This window comes from Ovis aries, chromosome 3, assembly GCF_016772045.2.
Source record: "Ovis aries strain OAR_USU_Benz2616 breed Rambouillet chromosome 3, ARS-UI_Ramb_v3.0, whole genome shotgun sequence".
NCBI lineage: Eukaryota > Metazoa > Chordata > Mammalia > Artiodactyla > Bovidae > Ovis > Ovis aries.
In genome coordinates, this window is record NC_056056.1 from 125,402,949 (window position 1) to 125,427,119 (window position 24,171).

The following is a 24,171-nucleotide window of genomic DNA, read 5'->3' on the forward strand; positions in this document are numbered from 1 at the left end:
TGAATTACTGTATGAGTCCCTACTTCACTGCAAGACTGTCTATTTTCTTTGTATTCTCGGGGCTGAGTACATGGGTGGAAATTCATAAACTCCATAAACACTTATGAAACTGAGCTATTGTTCATTTTGAAGCTACACCCTTCATGATTTCATAGACTTCACTTTAGCCTTCCTGAATATTTGCTCCAGGTTAATTACTGTAATTTTTGTGTGTGTGTGTGTGTACTTCTTTCTAATTGTATTTCAAGGTCTTCCCAAAACAAGGCCCTGGGAATCCCCAAGTTGAAAAACACCCTTAGGCTTGTTCTATTGCTATCTTGTATTCATACTTGTGTATTCATTCATAAACATTAAACTCCAGGAAAGAAGAGTTTGTCCTGTGACAAAACAGGACTCCCTCCTCCGTGGCATGAGTCCTTGGCTGGTTTCAGAGTGGATGGTGGCCAGTGGGGAAGACACACAGGAATTTTTCCTTGGAACTGAGGTGGGATGAAAGGGGCCTGCTGTGTATATCACCATCTTTTCCCTGACACTTGCCCTTCAGTTTCTGGGAATATAACAGTAAACAACCTTTGAAGATGGGCTTCCCAGGTGGCCCAATGGTAAAGAATCCACCTGATCATGCAGGAGCTACTTGAGAGGCAGCTTTGATTCCTGGATCAGGAAGACGCCCTAAGGGAGGAAAGGGCACCCCACTCCAGTATTCTTGCCTGGAAAATTCCACAGACAGAGGAGCCTGCCAGGCTTAGTCCTTGGGGTCACAAAGAGTCGGACATGACCGAGCGACCAAGCACGCAGCATTTGAAGATACTGGGTGACATTACACGAAACAAAAGCACATGCTTCCAATGTGCTGTGCTTTCAGAGATTCTGGGCTTAGCTCACCTGCCCAGTGAGCTGAGTGTTGCGTTTGCCTCCATAACCAGCTGAGCCCGCCTCCTTGAGGAAGCCCACTCTATTCTTGGTAGCACAGTGGGCCACTGAGAGTTGGAAGAGGCACAAGAACCCTGAGATCCCCTGAAAATTCTTCCCTGGCAAGGCAATTTTATGAATGAACTCTTCCAAGCAAATGACATCAAACTTCCCCCAGCGCTGCTCAGTCATTCTGCTGTCTGTCAGAGGGACGCTTTTATTCTTGACCTTGGCTTGTCTGGGTTTCAAGTCAAGTTCCCAAACAGACTTTAGATTTGGAAATCCCCAGGTCACATAAGGGTTTCCCTGGTGGCTCAAACAGTAAAGAATCCTCCTGCAAGGCAGAAGACCTGGGTTTGATCCCTGAGTCAGGAAGATCCCCTGGAGAAGGGAATGCAACCCACTCCAGTATTCCTGCCTGGAGAAACTCATGGACGGCAGAGCCTGGCGGGCTGTAGTCCATGGGATCACAAAGAGCTGGACACACTAAGCACACACATACACACAGGTCACATGAAGTTCCACTATTCCAAAATGAGTTTATGGTAGGAAAGGTTACTTTCACAAGGATACCACTGAAAATCTTATTCAGGCAAAGTCTTGCAATGATCTTCAGCACTAGTTAATCCACCCCATTAACCCTTTGGATGCCTAGAACAAAGGTCAAGAAATGTTTATCTGGGACTTCCAAGCCACAGTGTTTCACTTCTAATTGTCTAAGTCACACTCTGGTGTGCAGTTGCTACCAGGAATCATTTAGGAACCCTGATGCCTAAACTTGAGCTCTTCTCATTTCCTCTGCTTCTTCTTTCTTGCAAAAGCACCTGCTTTTCTTGGGTAGCTTTGAGGGCCTGATATGCCTTCTTTCTAGGTGACTTTCTGGAACCAAAAGGATCTCTGTTTTATTCTTCCTCCGCCATCTTTCTAATGTTGCGGCTACTGCTCATGCGCAGCCCCAGCGCCTTAACTAACCCTAGAGAGGTCGGATGGGAGGGGGAGGGAGGCTCCGGAGGGAGGGGGATACGTATATAATTATGACTGATTCACGTTGTTGTACGGCAGAAGCCGACACAACATTGTAAGGCACTTATCCTTCAAATAATAAAAAAATTTTAAATAAATAAGAGTTAACCACATTAGGAGAGGGCATGATACTTACCCAGAAAAAGATTTTCCACATTAAAGCATCCTTTTTTAAAAACTGTCTATTGGTTATACAAGCCTGTGTCCTAAATTTAACAAAATTATTCATTCCTATAAAAATTACTTTTTAAAAATATCATACTATTTTATCCTCAGAAAGTGGCATCAGCTTCTAGCACACAATAAGATAAAAAATGGCGTTAAATGGACATCTTGGAAGTAAGAGTGCATGCTTTTAGTCCAGGCGCGCTTCAGGTTTTCCTCTTCCTTCTTCACCCTATTCCCTCTCTCCTGCCATTTTCCTTCCTTTTTCATCTCCATTTCCCCTCTGCTTTCCAAGTGCCAGTGGCAGATGGGGCTGGACTTGCTTAAACTCTTGTAGAGCAATCATGGGTTTTAAGTTTGCTGATGGCTTTTCTAGAATGAGGATATAGGCAGCATGGAGCACAGACTGGGAAGGTAGGCTCATGCTCCCAGGTTCTAAATATCACCAAATCAGAAGAGAATTGCATTTGTGAAACTGGATAGAAACTCTTTTTATCTTTTAGTAACCCCCTACACCATCCTTAGCACCAAATGCAAAAGAAAGGGTGAGAGAAAGGGCAAGAGTATTTATCAGAAAGGGGACTCTCTGCTGGGACATTATAAGTAGCGTGAAGAAAGAGTGAATTAGCTTTCAATTATCAGTGCTAAACCCACAAAGGAAAGGATAGGAAAAGCCTGCCTCTAACTGTAAAGAAGGCTGGGGAATACTATCTAGCTACATGTTCAAATGAAGAGTTTGGGGAGGGGTGGAACAGTCAATCTGTTCCACAGTGACTTAGGCCCACTTTTTAGCTACGTGACTTGATCTAGTACAGAAGCCTTAAAGACAACAATTCAAATATGTGAATTTACTAAAGCACAAGTTGCAACTTTTGTATAGCACAAAAGTGCTATACATTTTGCTTCAAGTGCCGTTCTTTGGAAAGAATGGTCTGTTTTGCTATTATAAAGAACCATGCTGCCACAAACTGCTGAATCATTATGTGCAATGAAGGAGTTTTATCCCTGGATTAGGTTACTTATAAGCTAACAGGTAGAAGAGAAAAGCTCAGCCACAGAATAAAAACACAGACGCAGAACACCATCATTCTATGCTTTATGCAAACACACAAACCCCTCCCACAGGAGGAGGCGGGGGAAAAAGGAGAGACAGAAAGGAAATGTACACAAGGAATTGAACCAAATCAAATGTTTTGGGATACGCTTGACTACCTGCCCTGAAGAGGAGTAAGATGAATTCATAAGATTTGTCTGGCCTGGTCTCACAGCCAATAACTGTTAAAACTCTGTCAGGCCTAACATGGATGACGTCATGGAGGGCAAGCGAAGATCATTTCCTTCTACGATGATTGGTCCTTGAGGTTTGTTTATACACCCAGCTGCCCAGGCCTTGTTGTGAGTAACCAGATAGCATAGGTTTGAAACAGGCTTTCCATTTGCATCACTGGGCAATGAGTGCAGCCAACAGGAAGCCCAGTGACTGAGATAACTTGTTTTAATTGAAATCAATACCAACACAGGCAAAATCTGCCTGGAATGGCAGTGCTACGCTCTGATGAAAGATTTTCATGGTCTCTGCCAATGATAACTGTGATCAAGAATGAACTACTAACTTCAGTGGTGACATATAGTGCTTTCCAAGAGGAAAGAAAAAATCTTTGGACCAGTGACAGTTCTCAATACGGAAAAAATTTTTTTTTATTTCTTCAAGTCACTATTAGGTCTCAGTCCCAGACTCAAGGCCAATTCCAATTTGAGCTTCCATTAAATGGAAAGAGACAATTAGCCACCCTCGTCTCTCTTTTGCCAATTCTTCTCCATTCTTTCTTTTCCACTTTCACCCAGTGAAAGAGAGAATGGTGAAAAAGAGGATAATTACAATTCTCTTCTCTGTGCAGGGCTGTGTTCTACTATAGGGAAAAGCAAACTGTTTATAAAAGGCCAGAAAGTAAATATTTGAGGCTTTATGAGCCATACCATCTTGACTGTGTCTATTCAGTTCTGCCTGTGTTATGCAGACACATAGATAATATATAATAAATAGATGTCCTTGTGCTTCAGTAAAACTTTATTTGTAAAACAATCAGCAAGCCAGCTTTGGCCTATGGACCATAGTTTATGGACATGGTTATGGAGAGTAGAGTTTATATGTTTTACTTATTCTCACTGAGTAGACTATTACTATTCTTATTTTACAGATGAAATTGGCACCCCAAAAAAACTTTCACTCTAGTTATGGGTGAAGCTGTGTCTAACACCAAAGGTGAATCTAACATTGAAGCAGCCTATACTTTCCAGTTTTGTCTCTCTCCTGCCTGACTGAAGAAGGCAGTCAGGTAGCCTGGGCAATAGTAGAAACTGCACCCCTGGGCCTGATTACAAATTGTAGCTGCTAGTTTGAAAAGTTGCCCAACTTCTGTTGCAGTGATCCAGTGTTGTTGTTAATATTGTTTAGTTGCTAAGTTGTGTCTGACTCTCTGTGATCCCGTAGACGGCAGCACAACAGGCTCCTGTCCTCCGCTATACCCGAGAGTTTGCTTAAATTCATGCCCATTGAGTCAGTGATGTTATCTAACCATCTCATCCTCTGTTGCCCCCTTCTTTTGCCTTCAAGCTTTCCCAGCATCGTGATCTTTTCTATTAAGTCCGCTCTTCACATCAAGTAATCAAAATATTGGTACTTCAGCATCAGTCCTTCCAATGAATATTCAAGGTTGATTTCCTTTAGGATTGATGGGTTTGATCTCCTTATAGTCCAAGGGACTCTCAAGAGTCTTCTCTAGCACCACAGTTTGAAAGCATCAATTCTTTGGTGCTCAGCCTCCTTTATGGACCAACTCTCCCATCCATACATGACTACATACATCTTTGTTGGCAAAATGATGTCTCTGCTGTTTAATATGCTGTCTAGGTTGGTCATAGCTTTTCTTCCAAGGAGCAAGCATCTTTCAATTTCATGGCTGCAGTCACCATCCACAGTGATTTTGGAGCCCAAGAAAATAAAATCTGTTACTGCTTCCACTTTTGCACCTTCTAATTGCCATGAAGTGATGGGACCAGATGCCATGATCTTAGTTTTTTGAGTGTTGAGTTTTAAGCCAGTTTTTTCACTCTCCCCTTTCACCCTCATCAAGAGGCTCTTTAGTTCCTCTTCATTGTCTGCCATTAGAATGATGTCATCTGCATATCTAAGGTTGTTGATATTTCTCCCAGCAATCTTGATTCCAGTTTGTGATTCATCCAGCCCAGCATTTCGCATGATGTACCCTGCATAGAAGTCAAATAAGCAGGGTGACAATATATAGCCTTGACATACTTCTTTCCCTATTTGAAACTAGTCCATTGTTCCATGTTTGGTTCTAACTGCTGCTTCTTGACCTGCATATAGGTTTCTCAGGAGATAAATAAGGGGGTCTGGTATTCCCACCTCTTTAAGAATTTTCCACAGTGTGTTGTGATCCACAGTCAAAGGCTTTAGCATAGTGAAGCACAAGTAGATGTTTTTCTGGAATTATCTTGCTTTCCCCATGATCCAACGAATGTTGGCAATTTGATCTCTGTTTTTTCTGTCTTTTTTAAACCCACATCTGGACGTTCTTAGTTCACATACTGCTAAAGCCTAGCTTGAAGGACTTTGAACATAATGTTGCTAGCATATGAAATGAGCACAATTATTTGGTAGCTGGAACAATCTTTGGTACTGCTATTCTTTGGCATTGGAATGAAAACTGATCTTTTCCAGTCCTGTGGCCACTGCTGAGTTCTCCATATTTGCTGACATAATAAGCAGCTGCTTTAACAGCATCATCTTTTAGGGTTTGAAATAGCTCAGCTTTAATTTCATCACCTCCATTAGCTTTGTTTGTGGTGGTGCTTTCTAAGGCCCACTTGACGTCATAGTCTAGGATGTCTGGCTCTAGACGAATGACCACACCAGCATGAGTATCTGTATCAATAAGACCTTTTTTATATAGTTCTTCCGTGTATTCTTGCCACTGCTTCTTAATATCTTCTGCTTCTGTTAGGTCCTTACTGTTTCTGTCCTTTGTGCCCATCCTTGCATGAAATGTTCCCTGATTTCTCAGATTTTCTTGAAGAGATCTCTAGTCTTTCCCATTCTATTGTTTTCCTTTATTTCTTTACACTGTTTATTTAAGAAGGCCTTCTTATCTATTCTTGCTATTCTCTGGAACTCTGCACCCAGTTGGGCCTATCTTCCCCTTTCTCCCTTGCTTTTTGCTTCCCTTCTTTCCTCAGTTATGTGTACAGCCTCCTCGGACAACCAGTTTGCCTTCTTGAATTTTTGGGGGGGAGAGATGGTTTTGGTCACTACCTCTTGTACAATGTTACAAATCTCCATCCATAGTCTTTCAGGCTCTCTACCAGATCTAATCCCTTTTATCTACCATCACTTCTACTGTATAATCGTAAGGATTTGATTTACATCATACTTGAATGGTCTAGTGCTTCCCAAATGGCTCAGTAGTGAAGAATCAGCATGCCAAGCAGGAGATGCAGGTTTGACCCCTAAGTGGGGAAGATCCACTGGAGAAGGAAATGGCACCCCACTCCAGTATTCTTGCCTGAGGAATCCCATGGACAGAGGAGCCTGGCAGGTTATAGTTCATGGGGTCACAAAGAATCAGACACAACTTCGTGACTAAACAGCAGATCCATTGTTGACCTAACCCAATTTTTCATGAAACAAGGTATATAAAAAGTCAGATACCACCAAAAACAAGTACTGTCTGAGCATATAAACCTTTAAAGTTTTTTTGCTCATGATGGCCCCTACGACCTCAACTCCAATGTAAAAAGTCAAGCATTGGGCCAGATTTGAAGGATATTTGAGCATTACTTTGGTATTACACAAATACCATATTTATAGCATCTATGTGTTTAATGCCCACCAGAAGGGTGGAAATTGAAAGTATATATCCCTAGAGCTTTGTGCAATACCTGACGCATAGAAAGTTCTCAAGAAATATTGTGCCATGTCTTCATGGATTACCGAGGTAATAAAATGTATTTATTATAAATAAAAATACAATATACAGTTGTAATACATATTATAATAATTATGTTATATTATTATAATTAGTATATATCATTATAATTACATGTAATATTATTCTATTACATGTAATTATAATTACATATAACGATATATAAATAAATTAAAGGTTTTTATAAGCAGTGTAATAGAAGTAAGGTATTATGCCTGCTTTCTGTAAGCTGACACACCAATAGAAAAGAAGAGAGACACATTGTTGTTGGCCCTGCATTATTGCTGAGAAGCAAAAAGTGCTCTAGTTGTTCAGAAGAGAACAGAAAGCTTAACTCTCTCTCTTCTGTAGGCATAGCTTCATAAAGGAGAGGACATAGAAGTTGGTCCTTGGAACTGAGTAAGATTAGTCAGGAGGAAATGTTGGAGGAAGGGCATCTTGGGCAAAGGAGACGTGGTGAGCAAAGCCAGAGAGATGAGGAAAGGTGGGGCATGTTAGGAGAAGAGAAGCTGTTTGGTCTGACTACAGCAGTGGGCAGGAAGGGGGAATAATGAAAGATATGCCAGAAAGATACTGCAAGGAGATCAAACGACCCCAGTCAATCCTAGAGGAAATCAACCCTGAATATTCATTGGAGAGACTGATGTTGAAGATGAAGCTCCAATACTTTGGCCACCTGATGTGAGAGCCGACTCACTGGAAAAGACCCTGATGCTGGGAAAGATTGAAGACAGGAGGGAAAGGGGACGACAGAGGATGAGATGGTTGGGTGGCATCACCGACTCAATGGACATGAGCTTGAGCAAGCTCCAGGAGATGCTGAAGGACAGGGAAGCCTGGTGCGCTGCAGTCCATGGGGTCACAAAGAGTCCGACACAACTGAGCGACAGCAACAGCAACAAAGGCCAGAAAGCCTAGGCTGGAAGCAAACAGGACTTAAATCATAGTAGAAGGGTTTTGAAATAAAGCCGAATAATTAGAAATACATTTCCAAACAGAAAAACAGTTCCAAGTTTTCCATTTTCTCCAAAAATTGGAGTTATTTCCTAATTGAAAAAGACATTGACAGAAAAAGAAATGGTGCTGAATCGTAATAAAGTGAAAAACAATTATAGGCTGAAGGTAGAAGAAATTATGTCATGAGACACTCATCTGTAAAGCTATTATGTTTTTTATTTGCTAAGTATGTGAATTTGCATCTATTCTAATTTATCATTGTCTCAAGAGGATTAGTTAGGAGGATTAGTTAAGAGGTACTATAACCTCATGCAGTAGGAACTGAATCTATTTTTTCTCATTGTTGTATTCCTGGCACCTAACACAGTGCCTGATATGAAGTAGATATCAAATAAATGTTCAAAGAAGAAGTGAATAAAGTCATACTGCCCTTCCTATTCATAAAAGCAAGCATCTTTTTTTTATTTATTTCTAGGTTTAGGAAATTACATGTCAGTTATTTGAAAGTCAACTAGGAAATTCACCAAAAAAAAAAAAAAGGTTCTATCTAAACACCCAACAAAACAACAAACGCTGCTTAGGTTGAGACCCTTGCTTTAATTTTAGTGTTGATTGATAAAAGAATGAATTAAACCTAGGTTCTTATTTTAAAACCAAATTCCTTTGAATTTAGCCATATGTGAGAGACCTGTGTAGTCCATTATTTTTTGGTAATTACAAATAATTTTAACATAGAAGGAATCCTATGTTTAAATTAAAGACATGATCATCAGCCTCCTGACTGTTCTTCCAACCCACGCCCATTGCCCACTTGACCTACTCTGCTGCTCCCAAGTTATCTTCTTCAAGTATGGTCTTGATTTTAGCGTTTTGTAATCCCAAATGAATGGGTCAGTTCAAATGGAAACATTTGCAAAATTTTACTAGCAATCTCCTAGCAAGAATATTGCAACAACAGAAGGTAAATTATGGCCTGCAGCCTAAAGAGGGTTTTCATGGGAATTCCTGTGTCTGTCTGGGCTAGTCTTTGGGGTCTAGACTGAGGGAAATCACTCCCTACATCTGCTAATCACTGAAGCTAAAGCAGGATTTCCGTGCCAAGTAGGCAAAGCATAATCCTTAGAGACACTCCTGCCTCTGAGTGAGATGATGAAACCCCCAGATGGTGGCTTGTTATTTTCATACAGCACAGGCAGGTGTCCAGGGTCAACTAGGCATGAACCTGAAGCATGAGAATGGTCCAGAGCTGAACAGTAAATGCAGGCTTTTTCTTTTCCTTTCCTTTTCTCTTCTGTCTTTTGTTTTTTCCTCTTGTTTGTTTTCTGTTTTTAGCTATTGTTTGTACTCAGAGAACATTTCTTGGTGGTAACAGTCACAGTGGTGGTAGATGGCATCCATTGCCTTATAAGAAACAGCTAGCTTCTGAGGTTATTGCAGTGGTTCTCTCTGAGCAGTGTGGCTTCCAAAAGTGGAGGTGGAAATTAAATGGCATTTACGTAGCAAAGCTGTAGGGATAATTAGTAATTCGACACACAGCCGGGCAAGGTCAACAGGAGGAGTAACATAGCATCATATGACAACCATTTAATGGGCTGTGTGAAATGAGTGGGTGGTCGAGGCTCAGCTCTGCCCAGGTAACTGGTTCCCACACTCCTAGGCTCTGGAAAGGGTCAACTGCACACAAAGAGTCACACATACAGCCCTGACTGGATCGAGTTAGCCGCCAAAGCCCCATTAGACCAGAGGTTGGAGTTCTGTCTGGTTAAAAAAAAGTCATTCTATGAAGCTACAAATGCATGACATTTTAAGTGTACTGACCTAACTAAATTATACCAGTTGGTATAATTTTTCTGCTTAATAGTTTTTCCATTTCTCTGCCACAACATTATGAAAGGAACTGGGCAGAGTCATGCTAATCCTGTGGAAAATGAGATGTTTGGATAGAGAAAAGGCAGGAAGGCTTTCTGTTGAAGATTTACTAGCTGCAAAAATTTAAAATGTCCTCCATTCATGAGCAAGGCTTCACAGTACCCTGACACCATGAGAATTCACCAGAGAATTGGGTGGAGCTCAGCCAACACTAATTATGATGTTTTCACTTCTCCTTCACCTCAACTGATTCTTAAGAATTTACATTTCCAATGATGCCAAGCCTTTCTTTAACAGTAGAGATCATTCTTTTTATATTCAGTGCAAACCAATTAAACAAGCAGGAAGAGTAAAAACTTATGTCGTCATGCTAAGAATTTCTACTAACATTTTTTTTCTAGTTTTTATTTTTTTGTAGATATTTAATTTAACTGGCATTTGTCACAGACCCACTGTGTCCTATTATAGAAACCATCTACCCTATGCTCTGGGTTCGATCTAAAGAAAGCCTAAGGTCAACACATAAATAGCATTCAAAATTCTTTACAACAGATGTCAGCAAACTTTTCTTGCAAAAGTCCAGATAGTAAATACTTTCAGCTTCAGGGGTCAAACACAATTTATTCTCTGCACAACTACTCACCTCTGCTTTGTAACCTGAAGGCAGCTATGTACAATATACCGATGAGTGTGTATCAATAAAACTTTACTTTAAAACCAAGTACACGGACAGTTGATTGTAATACAAAGTTACCCAAATGTCAAACTGAGAGGGAAAGAAAAACAACCAACATTTACTATTTTACTGAAAACATAATCTGACTTCTTTCAATCATTGTTGTTCAGTCGCTAAGTCATGTCTGACTCATTGTGACCCCATGGACTGTAGCACACCAGGCTCCTCTCTCCTCCACTGTCTCCTGGAGTTTGTTCAAATTCATGTCCATTGAGTCGGTGATGCTATCTAAGCATCTCATCCTCTGCTACCCCCTGTCCTTTGCCTTCAATCTCTTTGAAGGCAGCATCAGTTTCAGGAGGTTGGCTCTTGGCATCAGGTGGCCAAAGTATTGGAGCTCCAGCTTCAGCATCAGTTCTTCTAATGAATATTCAGGGTTGATTTCCTTTAGGATTGACTGGTTTCTTCACTTTGCAGTCCAAGGGACTCTCAAGAATCTTCTCTCTTTCAGTCATAGCTATGAAGAATTAATCCCCGTAGTCAGATGCAGAAGCAGCTTCACAGTCAGAGTGTTTTATTAATTCATGATTTATGCTTTACCTAACTTTCAAAAAAAAAAGTCCCAAGTGGCTGTCACTGGGAATACATGCATATAGATTCATTTGCATGGTGTAGGCAAAGAGACTTGTCCAACTAAGCAATTCTAGATAGAATTATATGTCATTAATTGGAAATTCAGCTGAGACAAAAATTTGCCTTCCTTTAACACTTAGTTAAGATGGACTGTGTCAGGCTTGAGCAGACAAACATAGTGAGGGAAGAGGGCTTCTCAGGAAATGAGCAAATCAAATCATGAGCCAACAGAGAAAATACTCTTTAAGACAGAGTATGAGCGAAATTTAGAGTTAGTGTCAAATCATACCATTATGCCTTATTAAAGAGCAGAAAACAGGGAAAAAATTTAAAAACCCTAACATTTTTAGAGAAATTACTATACGCCTAACATGATATTAATAAGTAATTTAAAATGAGCTATCCATTCAAATTTTTTAATACTCCAAAGTAAGTATGCTTATCTACATATTACAGGGGAGAAAAAGAAAAGATTTTCCTTAAATGTATATACTAGTACCCCTTAGAATTGGAATCTGAACCCAGCTTTCTCTAGTTCCAAAGAATATGGCTTCCTATTATACACACTGCTTCATGAGCACAAAATAACAGAATTTGGCCTATCTTAAGTCAAGAATCCCCTTGCACCTTCCTAATTCATTTAACCTATAATATGGTCTACTCGTTTGTTCATTGTTGAATCAAATCATGGTCAATATAGCCATAATCAAAACCCAATCCTATGATTGGTATATAGTTCCTTGGGTTTGAAATTAACTAGCCCACTATATGGAGGAGCCTGGTGGGCTGCAGTCCATGGGGTCCCTAAGAGTTGAACACAACTAAGCGACTTCACTTTCACTTTCCACTTTCATGCATTAGAGGAGGAAATGGCAACCCAATCCAATGTTCTTGCCTGGAGAATCCCAGGGACAGAGAAGCCTGGTGGGCGGCCGTCTATGGGGTCGCACAGAGTCAGACACGACTGAAGTGACTTAGCAGCAGCCCACTAGAGATCAAAGAATAGGTCATCTGTCAAAAACTATATTCCCCCTCCATTCTCATTCAGTTAACTGAGGCTGGCTTTCAATTAATCCATAACTCTCATGCATTTAGCTACCAATTAGTCCTGAGAGTATAATAAAGAAAAAGAAAAAGAGTAGATAATATTTACTGTGTCTTAAGTATGTACCAGTCAGTGTGACATCATTCTGAATTCTTTGATGATCCTATTAGGAGACTAGGACTATATCTCCATTTTATGTAAACTGTCTCTCACTAAGAGTCAGGATAATCTGCTCTGCATCACCCAACTGGTAAACAACAGAGCTGAGATTCAAACCCACATCTTGTTAAATTACTTCTAAATACAGACCTTAGAGAAAAATCACGTGGTTGTTTTCCTGATAAGCAGGAAAGCAGTCTTCCTGATGAGACTTCCAGTTAGGAAGGTACTTTCTTTCTTTCAGTACCTGAATGCACTTTTGATCCCCAGGAAAGGAGTTTGAGGAAGAGTAAGCAGTAGTATTCACTCTTCCTGCTATCTCAAGAGCCCCTGCAGAAATTAGGAGCCAAAAGTAGTGGGAAAAAAAAAAGAGAGAGAGAGAGAGAGAGAAAGAAGGGACAGACATTGTTGAAGGAGAAATAGAATCAGCTTAGTAATAAAGTCTTTTCAGTAATGTGGTTTGAAGAATTTAAACGTATGTACATGTTGCTCCAAAAGTGATCAAATGTAAAATTCAAATACTGTACTTGCCAGTACTTGTATCTTACTCACACAGAGATAGAATTTGTACAAAATATAAAAGAAAGTGGATAAGAGTTCTTTCATTTCTCAACAACCAGCTTCCTAGAGCACCTCATAATAGGTTTTTCAATGTCATGAACACAGGAATCCATGACTTTATACTAAAATTCAGAAAGCCCACATTCTATATGCCCTCACCTAAGATTGTGAGTCAAATGACAAACCATGCAGTTTGGAACCAAAACATTCCAGTTTTCTCTGAATTGTTACACATATATTGTCCTTTCAGTCTTTCCTTACAACAGAGAATGGTGATAAATCTCTTTGCCTATATGGAATCAAGATATGATTCTTAAACAACAAAGACTGTAATTGTATTAGCAGCACAATGAGTCACCCTATCACTTATATCCTGAGTAAATGTGAGATACATCTGTTGAAATGGAATCCGTGGGCTCCCTTTAATGGGCCAAATGTCTCCAAGGACAGAATAGTGGGAGGAAGTGATCCAGCTGCTCAGACTACAAATCTTTTGTCCTTGAAAGAAAAATCAGGGAAGCATCCTGTAGAAAAAAATAATTGTATGCACTTTGCCTTGGGAAAAGATTAACAGAGCTTAGTTAGAGCACTGGTCATTTGACTATTTCTATTTCTGTTATTCCTCACAAGAGGTATGGCAAGAGTGAATTTTCCTCCCTGATGTTTCTCAAGTTGTGATTTTCAAATTTCTTCAAGGATACTTCAGGGGGCCCAAAGAGAGGCCCTACCCACTCCCATTGCTTCTTCAAAGCACACACACACACACACACACACGCACACACCCCACATAAAAAAAATTCTCACCAAATGAATGGAAAGAAGGGTTAAAGTACCAAGGGAAGAGATGAAGCAAATGTTCCTTAGTGTGAAAAAAAAAAAAAAAAAACAAGACATAAAAATCACTGCATAAAGTAAGGACATCACAGCACTTTGAAACTGCTCGGGCCACTCTGAATGGCCCTGTGCTGCACTACATGCTGTGCTCACTCAGTCACTTCAGTCACGCCCTACTGCGATTCTATGGGCTAGAATCTGTCAGGCTCCTCTGTCCATGGGATTCTCTAGGCAAGAAAATTGGAGTGGGTGATCTGAAAATGCCCTTGGACCAGGGCAAACTCTTTTCTTCATGAGAGAAAGTTGGCCTAGGGTTTGGGTGGGAAAGGAAAGAAGGGGCCTATCTGAGAAACGGAATATTTCCTGCCATACCAGTAAACAAGGATGTCACAATCATCAGCAGTTGCAGCCACCGTGGATGGTGAGCTGGTGAGCCCTGAGGAAACTCAAGATGGAAAGAATATCTGCCATTTGGCAGCCATCAGGCTGCAGTCACTCCCCATGGTGAACCCTGAGGAAACTCAGGATGTGAAACCTCAGGAAACTGGCCCCAGATAGCTGAGGTACATATCACAAGAGTGATTTCACTGAGCCCAGACTCTTGCATTTTCCCATACATAGAAAAGCACTAAATTCCTTAACTTGAGATATCTAATTTTCTTTAATTACCATCATCTTTTGCTGTTTGACTACCTGCACTTTGTTGTAAAACTTATATATAACCTAGCTCCCCCCACCCTCACCACCACCCCACCCCTGCCCTCCACCACCTCCTTGGAGCAGTCCTCTCAGGGTTACTTGAGACACTGTCTCTGGGGCCTGAAGTCATAGAGTGAAGTGAAAGTCACTCATTCCAACTCTTTGTGACCACATGGACTATACAGTCCATGGAATTCTCCAGGCCAGAATACTGGAGTGGGTAGCCTTTGCCTTCTCTAGGGGATCTTCCCAACCCAGCGATCAAGTTATAAAAATTTCTCACCACATAAAACATAACTCTCAACTTTTAGACTGTGAACATTTTTTAAGCCCACATATTCTACCGTTGAAAGGGAACTTGCACAATAGCTTCTCCAAGTTTCCTAGGGTTGACACTCCTTCTTGTCATTCTCACTGCCCCCAACATCACTGATGTAGGCGGAGAAGGCCATCATCTAGAATCTTTAGGAAGATCGTGACATTGCTTGCCCTGATCCTCCTATGCATGCCCCTGAGAGAGGAAACCTCAAAGGACAAAGGACACGTTAGAAAAGCTGCGCCTCACAAGTCACTTATCTTGCTCTGAGAGGGTCAGGCTTCATTACTTCTCCTATTCTGCCGAAAGCAGAAAAGAAAAGAGGGAGGGAGCCCAACGCTGCTGAGGAAATGGAGTGGCAGGGGCACCACTGAAGATGACGGAGTAGTTCTGGCAAAGGCCCTGGCAACTGCTGAATGTGCATAGAGGTGCCCCCCTTGGTGTAAGCAGCAGAAAAAAAAAAAAAAACAAAAAAACAAGCAAGCTAGCAGCTTGGAGCAGTGGCAGACAACAAGAGCATGCAAGGAAGTAAAGCAGACTCTGGCCAGCGTGTGCAGGATATACCCAAGGAATCGCGCACTCCTTGCTGTGAGTAAAGATGAAATGGGAAGTGCATAAAGGATCACCTAGGGATTTCATGATTGAAATTAGCCACTGAAAAGACTGGGGACCTCTTGGGAGTTTTGTTAACAGCAGGAAGATCATTATCATCACATCTTAATGAACATTTATTGGACATTTGCTTTGGCCCAAGCATGGTGCTAAACCCTATGCATGCTTTTTCTCTATAGTCCCCATAACAACTCTGTATGGTACACACTGTACTTTCCTAGAGTGATATGGCTGTTTTACAAAAAAAAGAAAGGGAACCACTTGGAAAGTTAAGAATATTGCCCAAGATTACATAGCTGGCATATGGGACGGTGAAGATTGGTTCTCAGGCCTGTCTTATTTTAAAGGTAGACTCTTTAAATAATGGTAAATTACTAAGAGCAGGCCTGTTTTGGCTCTCTCCTTAGGGTTTTTACGTACATTCATATTTGTCCATCATTCATATAACAAACACTTATGAGAACCTACTATGTGCCAGGCCCAGTGCTGTGCTCAGCATTGGAGAAACATTTATGAAAATGTCAGCAGAGTCCCACATCTTCTGGAGCTTTCAGTTTAGTGGAGGAGATAGATATTAGTCAAATAGTTGTACACATAAATATAAAATTACATCTGTGATAAATGTTATGCAGGATTTTGAAGCACATAACAAGGGTCTTTGCATAATCTGAGGGTTCCCTACAAAAGGCGCCAGTGAGTTGACAATGGAAGAATGAGTAGAAAATAACCAGGTTAAAGGGTAGAGCTGAGAAAAGCATTTATCTGGTACTAAAGACCTGTTGCGGGGAAGGGAATTGGACCTAATGGAGGAAATAATTTTTAAAAAGGACGGTGATAGTATTGTGACTACAAAAAGAGAGATAAAGAGTCTAAAGAGGATAATAGGAGAGTCTTGCACAGGTTTCAGTGTTGATAGGAAGGATTGTGTTGTGTGTTAGTCGCTCAGTCATATCTTACTCTTTGTGTTCATATGGACTATAGCCCACCAGGCTCCTCTATCCGTGGAATTCTCCAGGCAAGAATACTGGAGTGGGTTGCCATTTCCTTCTCCAGGGAATCTTCCCCACCCATGGATTGAAGCTGGGTCTCCTGCATTGCAGGCAGATTTTTTACCATCTGAGCCACAAGGGAAGCCCAGGAGGGATTGAGCAATGATAAACAGTCAACACTTATCTTGCTGGTTATATGCAAGACAATGTTCTTTACATATATTTACTCATTTAATTTTTCTTGTTAGCCTCTGCAGATGAGGTATTTATTATTCTCATTTTACAGATAAAGAAATGGAAGCAAAGAGTTTAAGGGACTGGCCCAGATAATACATGTCAGAGCTACAGGGTTCTTGTTCTTAACCAATATAGACTCCTACTTCTATCTCTTAAAGAAAAAAGGATGAATATATTAGAGAAAATATGATCAATAGGTTAAGACAGTAGTTCTTAAATACCAGTGTACATGAAAATCAAGAAGTGTGCCCATTTAAATTCAGATATCCATGCTCTCTCCACTCGTAGGTATCTGAATCAATAGGTCTAGTCTTTTTTCAATATTCAATCCAAATAATTCCAATGTAAGTGCTCCAGGGGCAAAACCTAAAGAAATAGTGCTTTGCTTTAACAACTAGGAAGGGTAGCTGCAGATGTAGGAAGTTTGGTATGTTTGGTAGAGGAGCTTGGGGACGTTTCTCTCCAATGGCCTCAATGTATTCTGTGAAGTATAATAGAGCACACATATGTGATATAAGACAAATGCAGGTGTCATCTGAAAGACCCTGCTTAAGTATGAAACAATTGAGACAATCCATCCTTGGCTTTGAGAACCACTGCCCCATTGAATGGCAATGGCACCCCACTCCAGTACTCTTGCCTGGAAAATCCCATGGACGGAGGAGCCTGGTGGGCTGCAGTCCATGGGGTCGCTAGGAGTCGGACACGACTGAGCGACTTCACTTTCATTTTTCACTTTCATGCATTGGAGAAGGAAATGGCAGCCCACTCCAGTGTTCTTGCCTGGAGAATCTCAGGGATGGGGGAGCCTGGTGGGCTGCTGTCTAAGGGGTCGCACAGAGTCGGACACAACTGAAGCGACTTAGCAGCAGCAGCCCCATTGAATTGCTCCATTTCTTGTCCATTCTGGTCCCAAGAGTGGCTAAAGAAGACTCTATGTCTGTAGCTCAAGCAATTGCAGGAAGGAATGTATATTCTAAGGGTGAAACAAAGTAGGACCTTGTGGGGCTTGGGTCATTCCATGCCCCCCATTTCTTGTTTGTAGGGAGTAGCCTTCAGCCTTCATGGCCTTCCCTGAGTTCCAAAGAGCAGATTGAAACAGGTGCTAATCTGAGGAGGCAGGGGATATAGAGACAAGAAAGGAGCAGTCAAGAAATGATAGTGCAGTCTTGGGGCCAAGTCCTGGCTCTGCCTCAGGAATACACATAACAATATCTTTGGACATTTCTGTAGCACTAAGAAAGAAGTAAAAGTGTTAGTTGCTCAGTTGTGTCCAACTCTTTGCAACCCCGTGGACTGTATCCCACCAGGCTCCTCTATCCATGGGATTCTCCAGGCAAGAATACAGGAGTGTGCTGCCATTCCCTTCTCCAGGGGGTCTTTCTGACCCAGGGATCGAACCTGGGTCTCCGGCAGAACCCAGGTCTCCTGCATTGCAGGCCGATTCTTTACCATCTGAGCCACAGGGAAGCAAACCCTCAACAAATGAAAGATATTAGTGTTCTTTATTTCAGGCTAAAGAAGCTTTTCAAGAGACTACCTGAGGCCAGATTAAAGGACTCACGGAAACTCATGGGACCATCTAAGGCCGAATTAAAGGCATGCAGGCTCTTCACACACCCTAATCCTTATCAGCAATCTGCCCTTGAACCACTGCTATAAAACTCCTCACCAAATCATCCCAGGTTGGGGCACACAGTTTTGAGAGGCACGAGCCTGCTGTGTACCCCTTTGTCTGGCAGAGAAAGAAAGATATTCTTTTCTACTTCATCTAAAGCTCCATCTCTGAGATTTGAGTCAGCACTGGCGCAAAGAGGCTGAGTTTCCAGCATCCAGAGAGCAGCTGGAAGGCCAGATGATTGAAGAAAGACTAGACGCAGAATGGAGATAAACTCAATCAGCCAAGGACAGCTGAAGGCTTGAGGTCCTACAAGAGGGAATCAATATGATCCAGAGAGGAAAAGATGTACTTACGGCTGAAAGGGAAGTAAATGGGAGACTCGGTTTACATACCGTGTCCTGGGTTGCCATGGGCATTGTTTAAAACTTCTTTTATCCCAGAATTATTTCCCAGAACTTGCTACTGGGCCTCTCAGAACACTGATATGAACATCTGAAAAAGTGATCAGGGACAAGGGCCAACATCTGTGGTCTGCAACTTACACAGCTAATGGCCTTTCCCTGACTCTTGTGAAGTGAAGTGAAAGTCGCTCAGTCATGTCCGATTCTTTGCGACCCCATGGCCTACACAGTCCATGGAGTTCTCCAGGCCAGATCACTGGAGTGGGTAGCCTTTCCCTTCTCCAGGGTCTCTGACTCCCACACCACCAGAAAACACAAACCAACACATGCTGTAAGGATGTAACCAGCAGTAGGGAAAACAGTCATTATCAGGAAGAATTGCCCCGCTCCTAAGGATTCAGCTATAGAAGAGAAAACTTTCTGTTTAATGACTTTTCATAGTTCTTTCAGTGGATTGTCCTCGTTGCTTATTTCAATCACCCCCAAGAAGCAAATCAAAACTGGAGTCAGATTTCAAGTTCAAGCAACTCTCGACTATCCTGTATTTCACAATTTATAATCCACATGAACCCAAAAGTGTTACTTAGCTAACCACTTCCACTGTCTCCTCCTCTTTACCCAGAAATAACTTCCCTGGCACCTTTAGCTGGAAGAAAATGCTTATCTTGAATTTAACCTTGTAACCCTTCAGCCTGCTACCATGAACTTAAATAGTTAACATTCAGGCATACAGAAGCCTTCCGTTTTCTGGTTCCAAATGTAAGAAGTTTGGAAGTCCCCATTCTGTCCTAACAACAAGTAAAAAGCTAAACACATTGAAGAAGTAGCAACTCTTCTTGTATCCTTAAGAGAGTGGAAGACAGAGAGCAAAAGGCTGCTGTTAAGATTGGAAAGATGGGCTTCCCTGGTGGCTCAGCGGTAAAGAATCTTCCTGCCAATGCAGGAGACAGAGGAGACTCAAGTTCAGTCCTTGGGTCAGGAAGATCCCCTAGAAGCGGAAATGGCAACTCATTCCAGTATTCTTGCCTGGAGAATCCCATGGACAGAGGAACCTGGCTGGCTACAGTCCGTGGAGTCACCAAGAGTCAGACACGACTGAGTGGCTCAGCAGGCACGCACAGGATTGGAGAGACGGGTGAGCATGGACTCAGGGCTCCCAGGACCAGAGACTTTGGAGCAAACACCACGAAGGGGTGTTCCCTAGCCAGTACTGGGGCAGGAAAACCTGAGCTGTAAATAACGAGCTCCTGGAGGCTCCATGTGGACAGCTCTGAGAGTTGAGAACTCGAGGGGGGCCCAGTCACAGGAGGAACCCCACAATATCACGAGAAGTAGAAGGGACACCCCCATGAAAGTGACCTGGGCACCACAGGTCACACCTCCATCTCTCCATGCCTCCTGACTTGAGGGAAAGAGGACAAACTTCACTTGCTAAGTTGAACTAGAGACAGAACCTCCCTGGGCAACCAGGGGAGAATGCCCATGAACTGAGGCCAAGCTGAAGCTGCCATCCCTGGCTTTGTGGGCAGTCAGCCTACCCTTTCGGAAGTGCCTCAGACAGGACTCTGTTGTGTTTCTCCAGCAAGGAAGCTTCCCGTAGGTCACAGTGTCTCCTGCCCTGCCACCATGAGAATGACCAGAGCTCAGTCATCTGTGCCCCTCATCCTGGCAAGAGGAAGAGTCAGAGAATTCTCATTTAAAAAACCTCAACAGAGCTGACGGAAAACAGGAGAAGAAAGAAGAAAACTGCAGAACAGCCCCAAGGATTGTAGGAAATAATTTAAATAAACATTACATAATTTATATATACAAATAATACATATACCTAACACATATTACATATAACATATCATAAATATATACGGGTATACTTGTCTATGTGTATATGTGGATGTGTATATTTTACATATATATATATATATTTTAGAGAGAGAGACAAATATATATATACATTTTATAGAGAGAAGGAAATGGCAACCCACACCAGTATTCTTGCCTGGAGAATTCCATGGACAGAGGAGCCTTGTGGGCTACGGTTCAGGAGTCGCAAAGAGTCTGACACGACTTAGCAACTAAATAGCAACATACATATGTATTACATATGCATGTAAGATATTGCCCTTCCTCCCACCCAACACATACAGGCTCTGACTTTTCAGGGCATAACCAAAATACTCAAGAGAATTAAAATTAAAATCACAGAGCAGGTCTCTAGCAGAATGGGTGGATGTTGTCAAAACTTGATTTTCAAGTCCAAGTTTAAAAGCTGATCCAGTCCATGGTAGACAGATGCTTCAGGAAAATAATGATTTGGCAATAGCTTCCAAGATCCTTCCATCTCCAAACACACAAGTTCAACAACCCACACTGTTCCCTGATTCTTCCTCCAAATAGGAAGAAACACTTCTGGTAAGACATCTGTTTTAGCTCCCAAATGCCCTCAAAACACATTGCGCAGCCTAGGACCTGCCTGCCGGGAGGAGGTCAGAGTAGGGCAGAGCATGCTTGGGGCCACTCTGTGCCCAAAGGCACCTGGCTTTTGAAGTTTGGAAAACTTCACCCATGGCACATTGATTTTCATATACTTTGATCCTTCAAAAGATATGGAAAGGATAAACTTCCCTCCCCAAAATAAGAGGAAAGGGAAGGAGTTAGAGACTTCACCACAAACAATCCTCTCACGATCAGCGCAGCCTGCAGCAAAGTCCCATGTGCCTGCAGCTGAAAGAGAAAACTCTCGGCTTTCTTTATGATCATAACAGTGCTAGCGGAAGTGTGCTTGCATTGTGTTATGTCTTGCTAGATGAATGAAAAGGTCCTGCTTTAAAATGCAGAATGACAGTGCCTGTTCGAAGCAAGCATGGTTTTTCTTCTATTTTTGTTATCTTCTCTCAGAGAAGCCCAACTTGGCTTCTGTCTTTACTGGCTGGACTATGGTGGTACTGTCAGAACACACATTTAACTAAAGGCAAAAATCACCAATGCAAATTGCTGGTATTTAAGTAGTTCTAAATGAAAGACTTCTCCCACGGGATTGTATGTTAGAAGCTTAATATGACTTAAATGAAACTAGCTAAAAATAGAGACATAAAGACCCTTTGCTCCTGGGATGCTCATCAATGTCTGTCTAGTAGTTGAGATTTAAGACTCTCAGCAGCCTACCTCCATCACCTTTTCTAGACACTACTTTCATTTCTTCAAATCAGGCACTCTTCTGCAGTCACATCAAGCTTCTTCTGGCCTCCTATTCACCATGAATTTATTGCCTCACTGGCTCTTCTTGATCTGTCTCCTAGCCTTTATTGTTGTGATTCTAACCGGCATCAATCAAGAATCGGCTCCTGGCTCCTTGTGAACTTGAGACTTTAGACCACTTGATTTTCCCTCCCCTGACTTCTATTGTACTCTCTTTTGCATGTAATTAATTGACCTTTCAAACCATCCTGCTCCCTAGTTATCAGCACTATACCAGCAATTGTTTCCTTTAGAGTGTACTGTATTATACAAGCAACTGTTTCCTCCCTCAACTATATGTAAACAAATATGTCAATAATTAAAAAAAATATTGTATGTTGCATAAAAAAATTTTTAATGGGTAGAGGAAGACAGATGGGAGTGAAATTTTTGATGGGTGATCAGGGAAAACATTGAAAGTACATTTGAAATGAACTAAGTGAGCCAGATGTACAAAGGAATGAGAAGAAATGCGAAGATGATGTCAACGGCAAGTCAAAAAGATCTGAGAGGAAAGAAGCAAGTGATCCTGAGAGGAACAACAACAACAAAAACTGGCACTTGGTAGAGAAAGTGATCATGATGAATTCAGAAAGAAAGACAATGGGAGATTATGAGGATTCATGCTGGCTGGATAAGGAGTTTGAGCCCCATTTTAGGAACCATGAAAAAACCTCTAGAGGACTTTAACCAAGGAAGTGATTTAAGTTGGTTTATGTTTTTAAAAGATCTCTCAGTCCACTAGGTGAAGAACAGACTATCAGTCTAGAAGCTAACCGGCTGGGGTTCCAGATGAAAGGAGAGAGAGGCTTGCCCTAGGGTGGTAGGCTTGAAGATAATAAATGGTCCAATTGGGGACACATTGTGAAGACAGGGTTGGCAAGATCTGGTGATAGAGTGAATATAAGTTTTGAGGGAAAGAGAACAATTGAGGATAATTGCTGGATTTTTTGGCCTAAGTTAGAACTGGATGTCATATGGCCCTCGTGGACCAATGTTTCCATTACATCTTAATCAGTCAACACTGCAATCTACCCATTATTGAATACCTATTGCATGTTACTGCAGCCATGAAATTAAAAGACGCTTACTCCTTGGAAGGAAAGTTATGACCAATCTAGACAGCACATTCAAAAGCAGAGACATTACTTTGCCAACTAAGGTCTGTCTAGTCAAGGCCATGGTTTTTCCTGTGGTCATGTATGGATGTGAGAGTTGGATGGTGAAGAAGGCTGAGCGCCAAAGAATTGATGCTTTTGAATTGTGGTGTTGGAGAAGACTCTTAAGAGTCCCTTGGACTGCAAGGAGATCCAACCAGTCCATTCTGAAGGAGATCAGCCCTGGGATTTCTTTGGAAGGAATGATGCTAAAGCTGAAACTCCAGTACACTGGCCACCTCATGCCAAGAGTTGACTCATTGGAAAAGACTCTGATGCTGGGAGGGATTGGGGGCAGGAGGAGAAGGGGACGACCGAGGATGAGATGGCAGGATGGCATCACTGACTCGATGGACGTGAGTCTGAGTGAACTCCAGGAGTTGGTGATGGACAGGGAGGCCTGGCATGCTGCGATTCATGGGGTCACAAAGAGTTGGACACGACTGAGCGACTGAACTGAACTGAAGTGATTGTATGTTATGTATTTTTTAATCATTAGTCATAATCACTACATAAACTTACAAGGTAGGTATTGTGATCAGCAGTTAACAGATGAGGAAGATGAGCCTCAAGAGATTCATTTTCCCAAAATTGTACAGCTAAGGCAAGTTTCAAACAATGCCCAGTATAGCTCTAAAATCTACACTGTCTCCATTCAGTCACTTGGCTGTTGTGTGCTAGACGCGCATTAGCACTGAAGTCCCTCCTTCCACTGTGTAGGCATAGAAAAGAGACTATGCTGGATGGCGAAAGTGAACTTCACTACTTCCTGGAGAGGATGATTACTTAAGATTTTTTAATCATGCTTTTGCGAAGTCTTTTTTTGCTTGATTGATTATTGCTTTTTAAAATTATATTTTCTATAAGGCAAGTTGAAAACTATAAAGCCATGTCTGAAGACAGCCACATTTAAATGCCAGCCCTATCCCTTAACAGCTGTATATCCTTCAACTAGTTTCTAAAGGCTGCTAAGAATGTTAATTTCCTTATCTATAAAGTGGATGTAATAATATTTATCTTTAAGTGGTATAAGGATTAAATAGGAAATGTTGGAAGCATATAACA

General features: G+C 41.7%; 1 long non-coding RNA gene and 1 pseudogene across 1 annotated transcript; one reads left to right on the top strand and one right to left on the bottom strand.

Annotated features, from left to right (window-relative positions):
• Nucleotides 1–876: 876 nt before the first annotated feature.
• Nucleotides 877–2,524, bottom strand: LOC101105320 (large ribosomal subunit protein uL30-like; annotated as a pseudogene).
• Nucleotides 2,525–15,019: 12,495 nt separating this feature from the next.
• On the top strand, nt 15,020–20,599 carry LOC132659613 (uncharacterized). Its single transcript, XR_009600201.1, has 2 exons — nt 15,020–15,443; nt 18,208–20,599. It is a non-coding gene; the product is annotated as an uncharacterized LOC132659613 (long non-coding RNA).
• The last annotated feature ends 3,572 nt before the right edge of the window (nt 20,600–24,171 follow it).